This window comes from Phyllostomus hastatus, unplaced genomic scaffold, assembly GCF_019186645.2.
Source record: "Phyllostomus hastatus isolate PE091 unplaced genomic scaffold, TTU_PhHast_1.1 phas_contig_1, whole genome shotgun sequence".
In the NCBI taxonomy this organism is placed as follows: domain Eukaryota; kingdom Metazoa; phylum Chordata; class Mammalia; order Chiroptera; family Phyllostomidae; genus Phyllostomus; species Phyllostomus hastatus.
Window position 1 is genome coordinate 22,712,529 of NW_025333498.1, and position 20,511 is coordinate 22,733,039.

Here is a 20,511-nt window from a genome sequence, read left to right on the forward strand (position 1 = left end):
TATTTGTGACAACATGGATGAAGTGTGAGAGAGCATTATGCTAAGTGAAACAAGTCAGATAGAAAAAGACAAATACCATATGACCTTTCTTACATGTAGAATCTAAAAAACAAAAACAAGCCCTAGCTAGGTAGTTCAGTTGGTTGGTGATGTCCTAATACACCAAGGGTGAGGGTTTGATCTCCATTCAGGGTGCATACAAGGCACAACCAGTGAACTCATAAGTGGAACAACAAATCAATGTCTCTCTTGCTCTCTCTCCCCTTCCCTCCCCCCTTTTCTCCCTCCCTCCCTTCCTCTCTCTCTCTATAATCAATAAATAAAAAGTTAAAAAAATAACAAAACCTGCCAATCTCATAGATATGTAAAAAGGCTGATGGTTGCCAGAGGCAGGGACAATGGCTGGGGAAATGGATGAAGTGGTTTATTTTTTTAAGTAAATTGAGTAATTTGTACTAAATTTAAAGAACAGAGTTTTGTCAACTATAATCACCAGGTTGTACATTATACCCCCAGAACTCATTGATATTATAACTGAAAGTTTGTGCCCTTTGACCAGTATCTCCCCATTTCCCCACCCCCTGCCCCTGGCAACCACCACCCTACTTTCCTTTTTCATGAGTTCAGTATTTTCAGACCCTCCAACTTATCAAAGGCTTATGCCTCTCCTCAGTCAACTTGAGGAACAAAAACCCAATTTAACTTCATTTATCGTCCCCTTGACTCATATAATTTTTGTTGTATATTTAATTCAACTCAATTTATTCAATTTCATTAGTATTTTATAAAGCCAAATTCCATTTAGATTTGTCTACAAATTTATCATCCTCCTTAGTCTTTGTTTCCTGTGCCTGCTCTTACTCAAAGTAACTCTTTAATGCAGGTTTGCTGTTGATAAAATTGGTTTCTTTTTGTTTTTTTTATTGTTGTTGTTTGAAACTAGTTCTATTTCTCTTTGTTTTAAGGTTACTTCTACTGAGTATAAGTATATATATAAATAAGAAGCTATTTTCATTCAATACACTGAATATGACACTTCATTCTTCTGGCTCCCACTAGTGTTATAGATATTGCTCTAATATAACTATTAATGAAAATATTTTCCTCTTGTCTTTGTTTTTGCAATATCACTATGATGTGTCTAAGTGTGATTTATTTACTTACTTGGGACTCTTTAAATCTTTGGATTAAAAGTTTTAGTCAGTTCTGAAAAATTTTCAGGAACTATTACTATAACTTTTGCTTTCCTTCTAGAACTCCAATTAGAGCATGTAAAGGTGCCCCACTGTCTCTTCTCCTAACCACCTTTTATGCCTTCATTATACATTCATGATTGTTTCTTTTGCCTCATCTTGCAGCTTGCTAAATCCTTCTTCTCTTGTGTCTAATTTGCTCTTAAACTTATTCAGTGATATCTTAGTCTCAAGTATTATATTTTAATTCCTAATTTCAATATGACTTTTTCAAATCTGCTATGTCACCTTTATATAAAATTTCAAATTTAGCCTATCTCAGTGAAAAATATATATTTAATTTAGAAGTACTATGGATTGCATTTGGTAACTTAAGTATCTTAAGTCCTGGTGGGCCTAATTTTTCTTTTGAACGTTTCATTTGGAAATTTCAAAGTTACAGGTAATTTATAGGAATAAAAGGAGTACAAAGAACACCCACATAACTTTTCCCTGATTCAAATATTGTTAACATTTTGCCCCTTTGCTTTATCATTCTACCTATAAATGTATATATTATATATACTTATATCTATATAGATATTATGGACTACTTCTCTCTATGTATAACATATATAAAATTCTTCTCTGAACAATTTGAGAATAAGTTGCATTCATGACTCCTCACCCACAACATTTTTAATGTTTAGTTTCCAAGGTAAGGATATTACCTTATATAACCATTAGACAGTCAGCTACTGTGGTTAACTTAACATTGTTATAATACTGCAATAGACTGAGTGATTTTGTGCCCCCGGAATTCACGTGTTGAAATCCAAATTCCAATGTGATGGCATTTGGAGGTGGGGCCTTTGCGACATGAGGGTGGGGCTCTCATGATTGAGATTGGTGCCCTTAAAAAAAGAGGTACAAGAACCAGCCAGCTCTTTCATCATGTGGGGAAACAAGAAGAGGCCAATAGACTTCCTTCAACTTAGAGGAGGTCTTTCCCCAGCACCTGACTACACTGGCACCCTGATCTCAGACTTCCAGCCTCCAGAACTGTGAGAAATACATTTCTGTTGCTTGTAAGCCACCCAGTCTGTGGTACTTTGTTGGAGTAGCCCAAACTAAGAAAAATAATGGCATCCTCTATCCAATATACTATTTTAGAAATTGAACCAATAATGCCATTTTTAGTATATTTTCCCCTCCAGTACAAAATCTAACTTAGGGCCAAGTATGTCATTTAGTTGTCATATCTCTTTTGTTTCCTTTAATTTGGGACATTTTTGCATCTTTCCTTTGTCATTTATGACATTGACATATTTGAACATAGTCTCGCTGTCCTTCTTTTAAATAGAATAATCTCTTTAAGGTTTATCTTGTTTCCCAATGATTCAATTTAAATTATACTTTCTCAACCATGATACTACATTAACAATATTGTCTGCTTCTCAGGGCATCGTCTCTGGAGACAGAGAATAATATCTGTCCTTCCCTGACAACATTAATTTTGATCACTTGGTCAATGTATGTCTGGTTTGAATGTATACTGGATATTATATATAAAAAGTTATTTGTAAATGCATTTCAAACCTAGGATGATGCTTTTCTCCAGAGATGCGTTTCATTTTCTTCTTTCAGGCACTTGAGGTACTAACTGGCTTGAACCACATTAACCTGATTTCTAAGCTTGTGGTTTTTGAGAATGCTCATATGATGTGGAGGTGGGTTGCAAGTCCATGCAAAGACTAGTTTGCTTCTAACAAACGTACTCCCGAGGTGCAGCTCTTTAGAAGTCCGGTCCTATGTGGAGGACGGTTAGCCAGTGATGCCCTAAGAAGTTCTTGGATTGCATCTAGACACACAAGACCACCCAAAGTGCAACTCAAGCTCTCAGTTGTTTCTTTTTGACAATAAAAATATCCTTAAATGCTGGACTTACCTCTATGGGTTTTGTCCTCTCCCAGATTTCAGCATTATAATTCTTCATGACCTTTGTTGCTTTTAAGAAAGTTTTATTTTTCTTTAAATTCCATCCAACTTTCCTTGTTGCTCTTGATGGAAAGCATGACTCAAACATTATTGGAAGCAATGTTTAACAGATGATGAACATTCATTGTTAGGTAATGGCCACTGAGCAATTTCTGTATTCATCCAAATGACTCTAAAAATCTATTTAGAGTCATACCTCAGACTCTAAAAACCTTTTCTCACATAAGTTAGTCCAAAAATGTAGAGGGGCAGCTTCCAAGAAATCCAGAAAGCCTGAAATTTATTTCAAGTAAGTCAATTGAAGTGGATGTAATTTCTTTTTCACTCCCCATTAACTTTCCTCAAGGTCATGATCAGTTCTTACATGGAGTTCCAGAAGAGAAATGCACAGACACGTGAGTCAGCAACTCTCATTCTCCTGTTCACACTGATTGGGTTACATGACTCAAATGCTGACCTTTTCCAGAGTTATCAGTAAAGGACTTCACTCAATTTCTGGTGTCTTTATTTTGGAAGTTGCTTGTTTGGAAGGTGGGGTGGGAGGGAGGGTGAGGTGGGAGACAGAAAGAAAAACTGTCTGAGAATGAAGCCACACAGAAGTTAGCCAGCATGCAGTCCTGCGGGGTTGGAGAATACCCTCACATCATAGGCTACAACCTCTGATCCTGACATACCTGAATTTATGCCCCAGATTGCTCAGTTCTCCTAAGCTATTTTGAACTGGGTTTCTTTGTCTTGAAACTAAGAGTCTGAGCTGATTAAAAAGTTTTAAAATCTATGTACACAATAAAAGTCTGGGTATAACTCTAGAGTAAGTATCCTCTCAATACTTGTAGGTCAGTGAACAATAACCAAATGAGGAGGAGAAAGCATATAAAATGAGAACACTGTAATAGGAATTAAATCTGAGGACAAGATGGAAGTGCTAATGAACACATTTAATTTTCATGTAGTCAAATCTTCTAGTGCTTTTATTATTGATAAGTTGCCTTAGGAAACATAAAATGCACATACATGAAAAGTGTACAATGCTGCCCTAGCTGGCATAGCTCAGTGGATTGAGCATGGGCTGCAAACCAAAATGTCGCAGGTTCGATTCCCAGCCAGGGCACATGCCTGGGTTGCAGGCCATAACCCCCAGCAACCGCACATTGATGTTTTTCTCTCTCTCTCTATCTCCCTCGCTTCCCTCTCTAAAAAATAAATAAATAAAATCTTTAAAAAAAAGTGCACAATGCTGCTTCCAAATGAGTTCACAGAACCTTGGTTTCTTCCATTAGCCTTGTGTAACATGTAGAATCAGAAATGAGAGATCAGCAAACATGATATATCATTTTCAGAAGTGTTTCAGAACAGATGAAGAGTTCTGTTCCACACCTCCAAAGATGTCATTATCTCTCATCTAGCTCTCTGAAATAACCCCTAACTCATTTCCAAGCAAGGTCTATTTTTTCCTATTGTCAATCGTATGCATGAGAACCAGAAAACACATCAGCCACCTTCCCAGTCAAAACAATTCAACCCTTGACTTCAAACAAACTCTGTACAGTGAGTTCTACAGCCTAAAAGGGGCTCATTGGTGGGCCCTGACTACCTCTCTAACTTCATCTTCTCTTCCTTACTCATTCCTTCCAGTAGCACTGAGTTGTTTGAAGTGTCTCTTACACACCAACCAGTCACCTGAAGTGGGCTTTCATTTAATTCAGGTGTTTGCTCAAGTATCACATCTTCTGAAAAAACTTTAACCACCCTGCCTAAAACACACACCACTCTTCTACTGTCTTTATGTCCTTCCTCTGCCTGATTTTTATTCATGGCACTCATGATACTGAATGTATTTATATTGTTTATCTGTTGTTGACCCCTCCCCTTTCCTATTGTCCATTCTCCACTCCTTCCCTCTCCTCACCCCCATCCCTACTAGAACATGTGTCTATAAGAAAAGTGCTTTATTTATTTTTTAATTTTTTTAAAAATTTAAAAATATTTTATTTATTTATTTTTAGAGAGGGAAGGGAGGGAGGGAGAGAGAGAGAGAGAGAGAGAGAGAGGGAGAGAAACATCAATGTGCGGTTGCTGGGGGTCATGGCCTGCAACCCAGGTGTGTACCCTGGCTGGGAATCGAACCTGGGACACTTTGGTTCCCAGCCCACGCTCAATCTACTGAGCTATGCCAGCCAGGGCTTAAAAGGTGCTTTATTTTACTCATTGCTGTATTCCCAGTCCCTAGAACAGTACCAGGCATATCCTAGGCACTAAACAAATTATAGTTGAATAGATAATTGTAATGTAGTTAAGGCTAAATATTTTGTAATTGTTTCCTTTTGAGCTAGCCTTACCCTCCCCCAAAAAGGAAGCATAAATAAGCACTATACAAGGGAGAAACTGGCTCACAAATGCAAATATAAATTGCTTAATGAAAATAACAAATTTCATTGAAAAAATTAAATCATAAACAACATTGTACATTGCAAAAAGAGTATGCTTTTCATGTCTACCCAGAACATCATTTACATATTCTTGGCTGCTGTTTTTGTAGTATGTACATGACATTTCTGTTAAAGGTAATAAGTATTGTATGTGTACAAAATACAAATATCCATTTATCCTGTTAGTTACTAGTTTAGTTGAGTTGAAGTTTTTGTCTGTTTTGACATCATTTGCTATAAAACAAAATTTAAATAAAACATATAAGTAAGAACTTTCTAAACAGTTTCCTAATTGTGGAATACCAATTTGAAAAATTAAAATAAAAATATATTCATTTTGCAAAATGCATATTTTCTAATTAAATTTTTCAAAATTACCAACTTAAATTTGTTACAAATTATTACCATTTCCTCTTTCATTGTAAATGAATTGTGCTCCTGGAATTATAATGTGATTTGACAGATATAAAAGAATATAGATACTAAATATCTTCTAAATCATTAGATGACTGAGATTAGGAAATACCCTCAATAATTTTAAGAGGTAGGGCAAAGTAGCTATAGAGTCCTACTAGATCTTGTAATTGTGCATACAACATACAGTGGATCAGCCACACACAAAAAAATTATTCATGAATATAAAGTAATATCAAAGAAGTGGATATATAATTTTAAGATACATAAACTGTAAGTTTCCATCTTTCCTCTGTTCATGTATTATCTATTTCTTCATTCACAGATATTCTGAAATCCTGCTACTTATTTGGGATTTTACAGTACATTAATTTAGTTTTGAACTAACAATGGATATATAAAGAGTAACTGAAAAGAAAGCAAAGCAAACGAGAGGAAAGGAAAACTGAGTAATCATGATTAATGTCAAATCTAACCTTTCTGCTCTAGGGCATCTAGCACCAAATATAGGCCATGCCACAATGAATTGTCTTCTTCAATTTTAAACTATAAGAAATCGGTTTCTTAAAATATAACATTAATGTATTTTGTAAAAACATCTAATGATTTTAATTCATGGTCTCTTGGATGTTAAGTCAGATCCTGCTGAGTAAGTCACTTTTGCAACTGATAAAGTTGTAGATACAAATATGACCATGATATGGCTTTAAAATATCTAACAACCATGCTTCAGGTTTAAGTGCTCAGTTCAAACAGGAGATAATCATTGAGTTGCTGAATACTAAAATAATTGCTTTACATATTTTTTATTTTTCAGAATTGTATGTAGATGATAAAGATCAGCCAATGTAAGTATTTGTGATAACACAGATGGCATAATAGAGTTCTTACATCCTGAGTTATAGGGGAAGTTAAGTACAGGATGCCAATTTTCCATCATCCGCTAAAAGAGGGAAATAAACTATCACCTTAAAATGGGCCTTAAAGAAATTTAATAATAGAAATGTACTCAACCCCTCACTCCCATTCCTGTAAGACCACCCCAAAAAGCTTTGGTTAGAAGCCAAATCTCTTTATTATATTTTAAATAGATTACACAGGAGGTTTTTTCAAATGTGATTTTAAAATACCATTTACTTCACTTCCCAACTTTAAACTGAAATGTGAAATAATGAGGCATCATAGTAAACATATGACAAGAATATAAATAATATAGACAGAAATTATAGCCAAAGACTGAGGAAGATAGGGCAATTTTTCCAGTTACTAGGCTACCCTGGGTCTGTTCACTTGAAATCTCCTTTCTAGTGATAGATACAGATGACATACACACACATGTATGTATACATTTGTGTTGTGTGTATTTGAAATTTCACCACCTTCATTGAGTTGGTTCAGCAGAAGGGGGAAAATTGAAAATTCATTCACAGTATACCAAAAGCCAATAAACAAAAGTAGTTCACTTTTTTGTTTGAGACTCTAGTGTTAAAGTCTTGGCTCCATCAAAAACTCATTTTTGAACCTTGGAAATGTTATCTAACATACAACGAGGTCTGTCTAGAAGGTTTCCAGCCATGTAATATGAAAAATAAAGACATTTATTGAAGAAGATACAAGATACAAGAAACATTGTACATAGGACAATCACTCCTCAGTTCCCTTCAGGGTAGGTACCTTGGGACCTCACACAGTTTTCTCAGTACCATTGGCTGCCCCATCATATTTTCCCAAATCTTATCAACAGCCTGGATCTGAAATCTCTTCCCTTTCAAAGGTGATTTTAGTTTTGGGAAAAGCCAGAAATCACAGTGTGCCAAATCTGGGCTCTAGGAGGGAGTCACCTGAGTGATTTGATGTCTCACCAAAAACCTTTGCATGGGACTTTATGCAAAAGTGGGCACATTGTTATGATGAAGCTGCCAATCACCAGTTGCTCATAGCTACAGATTTCTGAATCATCCAAATAGTTTCCACAGAGGAATGTTCAAACTCACCACAAATTTTGATGTAGATTTATTGCTCTACTTGCTCAGTCATTCTGAATGTAACAGCCATAGAGCGCACATGCTCACCCAATGGTGTCTACTGCCCCTACTGACCAGTACAATGAAGTCCTCATTGTTCACACATATGCATTCCAGTCCACTCTTGTTGGCTACCAGGTTACATCGATGTCATGCAAACCATTCTCATTATATTAACAATGTTTGGACTTTTTCTGGATAGATCTCATATATCTTGTTCTGTTTCATTGTCTATAAAATGGAAGTATTAATAACACTTAAAAGGTTTTGCTAAGTATTAAATCATATAATTTCCATAAAATGATTAGCAATTTTACATCTAACACTCCAAAAATTATTTACTATTGTTATTGTTATTATCAATAAAAGTTTAATGAGACAGGAATTATTGTCCCATTTACTAAAGTTATATTTTAACTATTCAAATTTTATGTCAAAACTTACTCTTAACTATGAACTTAACATTCAACCATATATCAAATTTTAAATAAGTATGTTTTTAGAGTGTGAGAGGCTGTTGAAGATATCCACGAAGTTTTCAATTATCAATTGGTGATGATGCAGACTTTGGAATAGCTGCGTGAAATATCTGAGTTCGACTAAGAAAGACAAGGAAAGGCATTATTGCAGCAGTGACATCCCTAATGTGTATAGTGGAGAGCAGACGAGGAACTGTAGCACTACATAAGCAGAACAGGCAAATCCTTTAAAATATGACCCAGTGTCAGGTGATCATCCTGGCATACCATGGACAGGACATTGTCTGAAACAAGTCCTGCAGACAGCTACCCCACTGTCTCCACAGTGACTTCAGCATGATCCTATCTCATTGCTGATGCACTGTCTTAGATTATTAGGGAAAAATTCAAAATCATCTCACTTTACTGGAAAGATAAACAGATAGAACCTGTAAAATGGTGCTTCATACATGAGATGACACTCTTCTTATTGCAGTCTCTTTGAAATTAACTTGAACTTAATACTTTGAACATAAAGTGATAATCAACTGCGCAAAGATAGCAAGATAGTCTTTGATATAAGACATATTTCAATAGAGATAATGCCACTGCATTCATTTTATGAAGAGTTAGTAGAGAAAATACACACCTCACATTATTCCTTCCTTCTTCACTTTAAGTTAACAAATCAACTCATATGTTTAAAAACATTTTTTCTAATTATATTTAGTCATTTGCTTCTTCTTAAAGATGAACAACTCCTATGGGCAATCTTACCTAGTGTCTATTACATGGTGTAAGTATATTTATATTATGATTTTTTTGTCATGTTACTCACTTTCCCTGAGTATATTTTAATAAAACATGTAGTACTTAATAAAGAATTAGGAGACAGTCTGAGTGAGTTTAGTGTTTTTGAGATAGAAAAAGATCAGTATGATAAGAGCTTAGTTAGCAAAGGGGACAGTGTTAGGAGATTAAGTCAGAGAAGTTGGCTAGAGGCAAAATATAAAAATAGAGGATGGTTCAAAATATTAGAATTTGTTCTTCCAAAAGAGAAAGAATATCTATCATGAGAAATGAGATTAAAAGAAGGTTCAGTGATTAAGATGTCTCACTATATAAAAGAGAATGAGAGAGAACTTTTGAAGACAAGGTGCATTGCTTTGCAAACTCTAGGATGAACTCAGAGGCACAGACAAGAGAAGATGAAAAATCTCGCATCACTAAATAGTAGCAAAGAAGTTAGAACCATCAAAAGCTATTATATTCAGTCCAAATTATTAAAAGCAAAAGGAAAAATCTAGTTGTGTATTTTTTTCATTTTAAAATTTTGAAATGTCATAAAATATTCTTGAAAACTAGAGATAAAAGGATGGGGAAGGAATCACCTATTACCCTACCATTTTTTAGCACATTTATAATTTCAGTGTTCATAGGTTTTTTGTTGTTGTTGTTTTGTTGTTTTTTTTTTTTGGCCTAGCTATGGTAGGGCTGGTATATAATTGTGTAGTTCATTTTCCCCAAGAGATATTATAGCTTATATATTTTTATTTTATTATAATCCTCATATTTACTTTTAATGGTTGCATAGTATCCTCAAATGTATGTGCTTCAGAGTATTATTGACCATATGAATTGCTTCTGATTTTATTACATATAACATTTCCATCAACATCTTTAAACATATGATCCTTTCCATATTTTATACCATTTTTTTAGGATACATTCCCAGAAGGAATATTAATGGATCAGACAGTATGAATATTTTTATGTTTTTCTCTATATACTGCCAAATTGCTTTTCAGAAGAGTTGTGCCAATTTTAATTGTGACAAACAGTTTCTGAAAGCCCCAGATTCAGTGCATCCTTGCCAAAATGGGACATGATTATTTTTAATATTGTCATTTAGTAGATGAGTAACAAATCCTCAATATTGTTCATATAATTTTTTAGTCTAGTAGAGCAGAGGATCAGAAAGGAGAATATCTGAAAGTAAGGAACAATTTGACAAAAGCTCCTACTCTAGTGGCTACCTGTGTGATCGATACGGTTAAGAGATGCTGGAAAATCACCAAACAAGATGAGTTCACAAAAAACTGCATACACACAAAGCATGTTGTTAGATAAGCATCAACCTGGTCAGGGGTCTCTAGAGAAATGTCACAAATCCAAGTCTGATCCAATCCAACACAGCACTATTAATTATGCACCTGGAGACAAAGAAAGAAAGAAACTCAAATATGAAAATAAACAAAGACACATACACATTCAAATAATCCAACAAGTCTACTTCGAGGTCCTACAGATTCTTACACACATGATATAATGTGAATAAGTTGGCATTATATTATGTGTGCAAGAATAGTCATGGCAACACTGGTTGTATTGCCCCAAAGAATTGAAAAAATATATATAATAGTTCATCAGAAGGGGGCTGCCAAATAATGTTATGGTACTTTCAACAAATGTAATACCACAGAGTTGCAAAAATAAATGAGGAAAATCCTTATGTATCAACTTTGACATGCCTCCAAGATTGTTAAGTTATATGAGCAGTAAGAAAAACATGTATAAAATGTTAATGTTTATATAAAAATAGGGAAACAAGTTTAAAAGTATACTGCTTTGTATAGCTAACAGATTGCAGATCCCATGAGTGACAAGAAGGCAATGGCTATTAGAGGGAACCAATTTTCTTCTTCCTCTTCTGTTTTTTTCCAATAGCTGCATTATTTATTCAAGTATAATTTATGAGATCATCAAAATCACCCTGTACCGAACTCAGCCAATATGCCAGAGTAAACTGTTCTCAAAAATGTGTTACAATAACAATGCATTTATGCTTCCAGGAAAATTCCACCCATTCCTATATGTAGATGACTTTGTTCTTTGGAAGTTATTTTTGAGCTGTAAGTATGAACCAAGAGAAATAAAATACTCAAAACAGTCAGCTATACTTACTTTCTGATTTATATAAGGTAGCATCATTTTCTACTTTATTATAACCAAATTTAACAGAATCTTTCATTGTATTTAATAAATAACTGGGCCAGGCTATACTTTATCTTCTTAGGATATAACAGCTCATGTCTCAATTTCATCTTGAGCTAATGAGAATTATCAGGGTTACTGATGAGATACATACACATATCAATACATGTAATTATTTATATTCTTTTTTAATCTGCCATGCCAATAATAATCCTTTAGTTGGGTCATAAAATTCAAGTACATTTAAAATTCTATTATACTGAGATAAAGATTTAAAAAGCAAAGTCCAAAATGACTCCTGAAAACTATTTCAAGTAGGAAATGGATAAAATTTTGTTTGATATATAGTAACTTAATGTGGAAAAAGGGATATTGTACTATTAGCTCCTTTCCTTTCCAAATGAAGCATATCAGTCCAATATTTTGCTTCCAATATAGTTGCCTGAATGTCAAAGGTACTATCATTTCTCCAGTCATCTTTCCCTTGTTTGTTTTAATAAAGGCATTTATATGGTTATAGTAGTGACTGTTCCTAGAAAAAACTATTTTATATTCTTAAAAAGTAAAACCTCCATAATCTCACTGTCTCCCCCAAATATTAATATTTATCAAAGCCTTTTGTATATGTGAATGCAAGTTCCTTTTTCATATTAAATCTTGTCTTCTAGATTATTCACTATTATTTCATCAGCATTTTTCCAATGTTATTGCCAACCTTTAAAAATCATGATTTTCCTGGCTGGCATACCTCAGTGGATTGAGCACAGGCTGCGAACCAAAGCATCGCAGGTTCAATTCCCAGTCAGGACACATGCCTGGGTTGCAGGCCACAGCCCCCAGCAACTGCACATTGATGTTCCTCTCTCTCTCTCTTTCTCCCTCCTTTCCCTCTCTAAAAATAAATAAATGAAATCTTTAAAAAAAAAGAAAAGTCATTATAAAATACATAATGATTTTATGGTATATATCATAATGTAATTATTTCCCCATCATTGGCCAAATAGATTATTTTTACTATCAAACTACTATAAATGACATTTTAATAAAACTGTGCACATTTCTGATTAATTGCATGTAATTAATTTCTAGAAGTAGTATTACTAAAACAAAGCGAACATTTCGAAGACTTTTATACACACAGCATCCATTTTCCCTTCTGTTGGTAACAGTCCCCGATTTTCCTTTGGATATGATCTTGCAAGAGTGGCAGTCAAGGTGCCCTAGTGATCCACTGACTAAAAGCACAGGCACGAAACCTGTCTAGATCACTCATACTTGTCCTCCTAGAAACATGAGTCTGGAACACATTGACACACAGTCAGAAAAGGGCCAATGCTGATTCATCACAATGATGGTATCTGGCAAAGACTTTGTCAGCTCTTTCCATGATTTCTGTAGCTATTCTGTTTCCTCTCCTTTTCTTTTGAATTCTGTAAGCTACAGATAACTTCTGTTTGTTATGGATCTTATTCTTTAAGTTAGTCATAATTAATTTCTGTAGCATGCAACAGAAGAATTCTGTAAACACCAATGAATAACCTTTCCAAAAGTTTAGAAGAATCCGCAGTTCACTTCATCTTTACTATCTCCATCAATTTTGTAAATGACTCAACCTTCATTTATAATCTTTGCTATTATGCTCAAAAGTGCTATCATTTAAAAATTTTTCCTTTACTCTTTATCATTAATTTAAAATTTTAGATGCTTATTGGCCTTATATATTTCTGTTTTTTTGCAGATTATTTATTTCTTTTTCTATTTTTCTTTTGGTCTACTTATAATTTTCTAGTAGCCAAATAATGCCTATGGCTTCCCAATTATGTTCAAAGAACTTTAAAGTCAAAAGACCTCTGGAAAATAAATAATCCTGTTTTGTAGTTACTAGTAAATATTTAAAAGAAATTCTATAGACATCATGACTCAATTAAGTACAAATATTTTATTTGCAAACTTACCTCTGGCTCTATAAATCTTAATGACATCTCTCAATAAATCCCAATTTATCATTTTCTTGATCTCAACATAATATTAATACACTGCAATATTATGAGTATGTATAATAAAATAGGTTCATGTACAAATTGGTAGATAAAGTCACTTCTTCTTATATTATCAGTTTACACATGCATAGCTAAATCACAGGCTACTGGCCTGGGATTAACCTAGTAGATAATAAACAATGTTTCAAGACCTGACCCTCGTTTCAACTGACTTTGGATAACTAATATCAAGTTTCTGGAATAAAATTCTTCCTTCTACAAAGAGGAGGTTGGACAAATGACCTGGGTTCTTCCCAGCTCTAAATATCTGATTTCCGTTTAGCTTTCTTCTAAGAGTTTCATGATCAGCTACAGTTGACTTTGTACATTGGATATGGTAATAGTGGTGGTAACAGTTGGTTTATTTGCTTTTTAAAAACTCTGTTCTCCTAAAGTTTTGCATTTGGGGTACAAAGGTGAAAAACCAGGCAGAAAAAGGTTAAGGCTTAACTGGGTGGTACGTGCATTTTTGAATCTGCATAAGTAAAATATTGAGATGTCATTATCAGAAGACTTTCCCATCTCCTGGATTGTAAAGCAACGGTCTTGAAGATTTTTCTTGAAATGAAAATCCATTCAGAAATGACTGTTAGCACTGTGTACCCTGCATTAATAGCTTGTAATAAGAAAACTTGTGAATAAGTTGGCATTAATTCATTATGTGGTATGCCTTCTTGGGAGTCTGATTTTAGCTTTCCTCAAAATATACTTCACAAACCAATTTCTGAAAGTCAAGCTACTTTCCATTCTTCACATGAGGGTAAAAAAGATTGCAATTCTTTTCAGATGTAAGCTAAAGACCCTAAATAATGAAATGGAAAGCACAGAAAATGAAACTGGAATCATAATTGCACACTGTTTTATGCATAAGAGAATAGAATGTGGGAAAATATCACAAGTTTTTATCCACCATTGGACTGACTGGATAACCAAGTTGATTTTTTTTAATCTTTTTTTTTTAAAGATTTTAGTTATTTATTTTTAGAGAGGGAAGGGAGGGAGAGAGAAAGAGAGAGACAGAAACATCAATGTGTGGTTGCTGGGGGTTATGGCCTACAACCCAGGCATGTACCCTGACTGAGAATCGAACCTGCGACACTTTGGTTCGCAGCCCGCGCTCAATCCACTGAGCTACGCCAGCCAGGGCACCAAGTTGATTTTTTAATTAAAGACAAATTTATTTTGAAAGTTTGGAACTATTTTGGCATTTTTTAATTAGGAGAGAACATGAAAACTTTAGGGAAACTTTGACCTCAGACCCTAGAGTTTTAGATCAGCTTTCACAGAGGTACATAAATATGTCTCTCTGCATGGGGAAAAAGCAGAATGTTTCTCATTAAAATTACGCTTTTAGATCCTTCCTTACTACTTCCAATTCACTCATCCCCTTTAAATGAGGTTATGTAGATTCAAACTCGGACAGTCACAAGTACCTTTTAAAATGCTGTTAATCTAAAACAAATACATTGAGAGTATCCATGTACTCTGGCTCCTCTGGCTCCTCATTTTGGCTCCTCTGAAAAATATTATAATTTGGCTTTAAAGATATTTTTTAAAAAGCACTATATTAACATCTCATTGCTTAATCATCTTTGAATCCCTCTCCTGCCTTTAGTCCTTACCATATACAGTGTTGTTGTTTGGATCATAGCTTCAGGACTAACAAATACTACTTTATCACCATAAATATCTTCCCTTTTTAGGTTAATTTGTGTATATTTCTGTGGGTGTGAGTAGATAAGTATTAACTGGAGTGAAAGTGAGATGGAAAGAGAACATGGGATTGATGGTGAGGGGGATTAGAAAACACAGGTTAGTACATAAGTTCTTTATTGATTATGCTTTTTGTTTATGATTATTTCACCCCAATACAATATGATCTTCATGAGGGCCAGGGTCTTTGGTTAATTTATTCTCTGATAAAACAAGTAGAACAGCATCTTGCACATGGTAGGAACACAGCACGATTGCTTAAATTTTACTTGAATAAACCATAATTATTTAGTAATAGATTACTTCAGAAGATGATAATTTTGCTTTATACAGTACAGTCATCATTTTGGATGGGTTGTTGAATTTGTTTCTAATGAAGAGTGGTTATATTTCTTCTGAGAGCCTTTCCAGGTGGGGGACCAAGGAGGGGAATGAAAATGAATTTCAGACTTAATAAACTGGCTGAGGTTTTTAATTCTCCTAAATGTGTTAGTTTGCACACATACACACAATGAATTCATCAATGATTAAATGAAAACAAATTAATATTAAGATAAAAGAAACCTCACTATCTTACCTAACAATGTAGAAACTCTAATCATGACCACTTGACAAAATAAATGTTTTATTTATTAAGATCATGTTATTATTGCATTACTATTCAATAAGGAATTTTTTCCCAAAAGTTATGCAGCATTCAAATTAAAATCTGAGAGAGGTCTAAAAGTGAATTTATGGCCTAGAGTCTTGACAAGTTGACATTTACCTGAGTTACTAAAATCCACCTAGAAAATAAAGCAGTCTGCACTCACGGGCTGCCCTGCAGCAGACAAGTCTAAACTGAAGTAAATCTGCAGAACTGGCAGAACTTGAATTGTTTTCAGAAACTAAGTGGTTAGCACTATCTGTGACTCCCCTAAGCCTGTGCCCCACCCCCATGCACAAAGGCTCTCTTTTCTGCTTTTAGTCCGATGTAAACCCTACTGCTCTATCCTAATATTTATGCTCATTGGCACATTTCTCTGCACTTGACTATATTTTGTCCTGATGGCTTTGAATATATATTTAATTACCTGAGTGAAAAATTTCTCAAAGTCCCTCCTTCTCCAGAAAAATAAATCTATAATTGAGTAAAAAGGCCCTGTTTCCGCTTAAAGACTTGTGGCTCACCTCAGTACATAGTGCAGTGGATTTACAAGATGTTACTTGATAGCAATGTGAAAAACCACGTCCTTAGCCAAGCAATTAAAATTTTCTTTAGATATTCCACTTTTATTATTGGCTGTTACTGGTAACTTAGTTTTAATTTAAAGTTATTTGAAAAGTATTGGTTAATAATGTATAACACATTTTTAAAAGATTTTTATTTTACTTATTTTGAGAGAGAAGAGCAGGGAGGGAGAAAGAGGGGAAGAGAAAGATTGATGTGAGAGAGAAATATCAATCAGGTGCCTCTCCTACTGGTCCTGGCTGGGTAGGGAACCTGCAACCCCAGGCAAGCGCCCAAGAAGAGGAATCCAACTGGCGACCTTGAATGACACCCAATCAACTGAGCCACGCAGGTCAAGGCATGCAAAACACATTTTAATCCTGTTTTCCCCATATCAACCCGTTGGGGAAAACAGTATTTTCACTGGCTCATAGCATTGCATAAGTGAAACACAAAACTAAAATCAACTGCCTGATGTATTTAATAATCTTAATAAAGTCTTGAAAGTTACAACCAAACTATTGCAACTATTAAAATAATTACACGGCAGCAGATAGATTTTGAATGAGAATGTAACAGCCACCACTGCAAGGTATACTCTAATTCTGTCAGCAAACTAGACTTTTAAACCAGATATGACTGCAAAGAAAGAGTATATTTACTACCAGTTTTCTACTAACCCAAATGCAACGAGCAAGTGTTCAACTAAAACAGTACTAAAAATCCCATTTACAGCTCACGAATTAACTGATGAAAAATGTGCAACTATCTTCGGACACAAAACTAACATCACTGCTGGTTTACCAGTAAGTTAGTCATCTGCTTCAGAATAATTTATATCTCTAAATTGGGAGAAAATGGAAACTTTACTAAAAACAAACAACAAAAAACAAAACTTCGCCTGAAATGCTGACATTTTGGACAGCTCCCTTCTGATTTTTCAACAGTATTTCTATTAGGTGTCTGACTTTAATTTTTTTCTGTTTTATCAAATCAGAAATGAGCTTAATCGAGTGGTTTTTGTGGTTTGGGTTTCGTTTTGGTTTTGATATTTCCTGTGCTGTGTTTGGGAGCAAAAGATTTTTTCAGTGAAAGAGACTAAGGAGCTACATAACAGGTAAAGTGCTGCCTGTATTGAGCCCATTTTTATTTTTGCAAAGATTCTAGCTGGCAAGCAGGGAGCTGCCTTCTCCACTTCCATGCCCCGCTGCAATCTCATGGCCTCTGACAAGGACCACAGCCCCTCTCCGTCTGAACCAGGGTGGGGACAGTTCCTTCGTGTCTTGGTATTTCAACAACTCTCCCAGAGACTCCTAAGGAGACAGTGACCACGAACAAAACAATCGCCAAGAGTAAGTTTGTGCGTCCTGAAGACAGATCGAGCAGCCACTGCACTGAACTACGGATATTTGAGCATAGCCCGGCCTCACCATTCATTTGTAGCAGCGCAAAAAAATCCACCTCCTGCGGAACGGTTTGCAGCACTATGGAACTCCCAATGGCTTTATAAAATAAAATAATTTAATTAAAATAAAAAGAGTGTAGGCACCGGAGGGAGCAGGGTACGAAAATCCGGTTACACTTGGTGGTTTACGTGCTTTAAGTCTCCTTGTCCAGACCCCTACCGGCCGGAACTTTCTCCGAGGGTGGAGCCGCGGGGCAGTCCGCAGCTGCCCCGGGCTCTCCCGGCGGGATCCGGACCACCGGCGAGTGGCACCACCTGAACGCGCAGAGGAGCCCCTCCCGCTTTGGCAGTGCTGTGGGGATGCTGACATCCGAGCCCCACTCCAGCTCCTCAAAGCGGACTCTCTCTATTCCCAAATCTGCGCTCCCTAAAAGTGTAGTGAGCTTCCTACAAGGGACATAAGACACACACAAAGTCGCCACTCCCCAAGCCTAGTTCTACTCTCCTTTTTTTTTTTTTTTTTGTCCTTTTCTCCAGCAGTAACCAACCGTTACTTTCCCCTCCCGTGTTCTCCTTCTCTGAGTCTCCGGGGCAAAGTGGGACTTTGGGGACCCTCGGTGAATGCCCCTGTCCCTGACGCGCTGGATCCACAGCTCCTTGTTTTCATTAAGGCAATAAAGTTCAATTTGCCCGTTAGAGCCACGGTGGACTTCCCCGCGCGTTGCTTGCGCTCTCCCTCCCGCTGAGTCAAGAGCTATTCACTCCACCCCAGCCTAGATCCCTGAAGGACGTCGGCTCACGCGAGAGGGAATCCACCTCGCTCCCTGCAAAGTGCCCCAAACCGCGTGCCCACACATGCATGTACACACACAAAGCCAACCTCATGCTATCAAAGTCTGTCAGCGAGAAGGGGAGAACGCAGGAACTGGAGTGGCACCGGTGCGGGCATCAGCTTAGCAGTGCGTCCGGACTCGCTGTCCTGGTCCCAAACACCTTTGTCAGGATGCCCCAGGCACAATGAGCCCCCTAACACCAAAGGTAACATCAGTGGTCCCGGGAGCCTCACAGGCACTGCGAGGCCGGACCTACCGGCGGAACGCGTGGTCTCTTGCAGCTCAGCTGGCCCTCGGGCCAAAGGGACGCTGCAGCTGGGGTCCCAAAGACGCTGCTGCTCCGCTGCCGCTGCCCGGATGCCCGGCGCCAGCATCACTTCTCCGCCACCTCCGCCTCCTAGTGCTCTGTTCTCTCGGCTGCCCCTCCCCGGCGGCCGACTGCAAGACCGGCAGCGCGGGCAACGGGGCAACGCGGCGGGGTGGGCAGCAGCGGCAGCGGCGGCGCCCGCGCGAGCTCGCCCAGCTGCACCAGCTCGAGCAGCCGCGGCGGCTGCCGAAGCACCCGAGCCCTGCTGCGCTCCCCCGGCGAAGGCTCGGGCCGCGGCGACTGACAACGCCCAGCAGCCAATCGCAGACTCGCCCCGCAAGGTGGAGGGAGACCAATCAGAGCGGAAGGCCCAAGGTTTTCCTCCGCCTTTGCTCAGCAAGCTTGTTTCCGGGAGAGGCGGCGGTGCTGCTGGGGTTCGGGATGGGGGAGGCGCGGGAGAGGCGTGGGGTTGGGGATTCCGAGTTCCGGAGCCTTAGGTGCGGCGAGACAGCCTAGTCCACCGAGGTGGGGCCTGGGGCGTTTTCAAACTGCCAAAATCCCGCGCGCTAGCCGAAAAGGGCGCCCGGGGGTGACTCTGTCCCCAGAGGCTCGGCCTCGGCGGTTCAGCATCTCCGCATTCCTGCCTAGCGGTCGTGGGACTCGAGTACAAACGGCGTTGCTGGAGAGCGAATCCCTGGAGGTGGTCGCCGCCTTGAAGGAATCACGAGAACTAGTCACCAGACAGCGCCCCCGTCCTTCTCCCTTTGGCAGCTGTGGCAGCTGAGAAGAGTGGTACTGAGCCTCCGAACCATGCCTTGTAGCAATCAGCCCAGAAGTGTGACCGAGCTATGAAAGATGCACTTGGGGGAATGTGTTCAAAGTTGTAGGTGGAGTGGACCTTCACTGCCTGCCCTCCAAATAAGCTCCCCCCCGCTTTCACACACACTCCCCAACAAAACAAAACGCCTCAAGAAGCAATGAAGAAAGAAAGCTTAAGCAGGCAACCTAGTTCCTTTGCCTTTTTTTTTTTTCCTTGCTTCCTTTTTCTTTGGAGAATCACATCTGAATGTACAGGTTTTGGGGCGTTGTGTGTGTGTGTGTGTGTGTGTGTGTGTTTGCGTGTTTGATGGGTGGGGGAGGGTGTTTGACTCCAACACCAAAGAAGTGACGTTATTTAGCAAGGAAATAGAAAGCTATAGTGGCGAGCTCTTTTCCTTCCCTACTCTCTTTCCAACACGGTAATGATCTTTTCTTGTGAGTCCCTTCAGTGCATGCAAATATGTCTGAATGGTCCAGAGTCCTAGATTGTATGTAATCCATGTTTCAGTTAAAAAGCAAATCAAGTTTTACATGGATGCTTTAATAGATTTGGGTCTTTACCCAAGTGACTTCCCTCTGGTGGGAATAGTCATGCCTATGTTACCCAGGTTATTGTGAAGGTCAGAAATCTGGTGTATAAGTCAACTATGTAGTTGTTTGACAAACAGTTGGAATTCCATATGTCCTAGTTCTGCT

At 37.6% G+C, this 20,511-nt stretch overlaps 1 protein-coding gene across 2 annotated transcripts in view; it reads right to left on the minus strand.

The window, feature by feature from the left end:
- Positions 1-19,012, minus strand: part of B3GALT1 (beta-1,3-galactosyltransferase 1) — a 526,207-nt gene extending 507,195 nt beyond the window's left edge. For both annotated transcript variants that reach the window (XM_045836629.1, XM_045835835.1), the window contains exon 1: positions 18,946-19,012. The gene's annotated coding sequence lies outside the window, so the exon portion shown is untranslated. The remainder of the gene's footprint in view (positions 1-18,945) is intronic.
- Between the last annotated feature and the right edge of the window lie 1,499 nt (positions 19,013-20,511).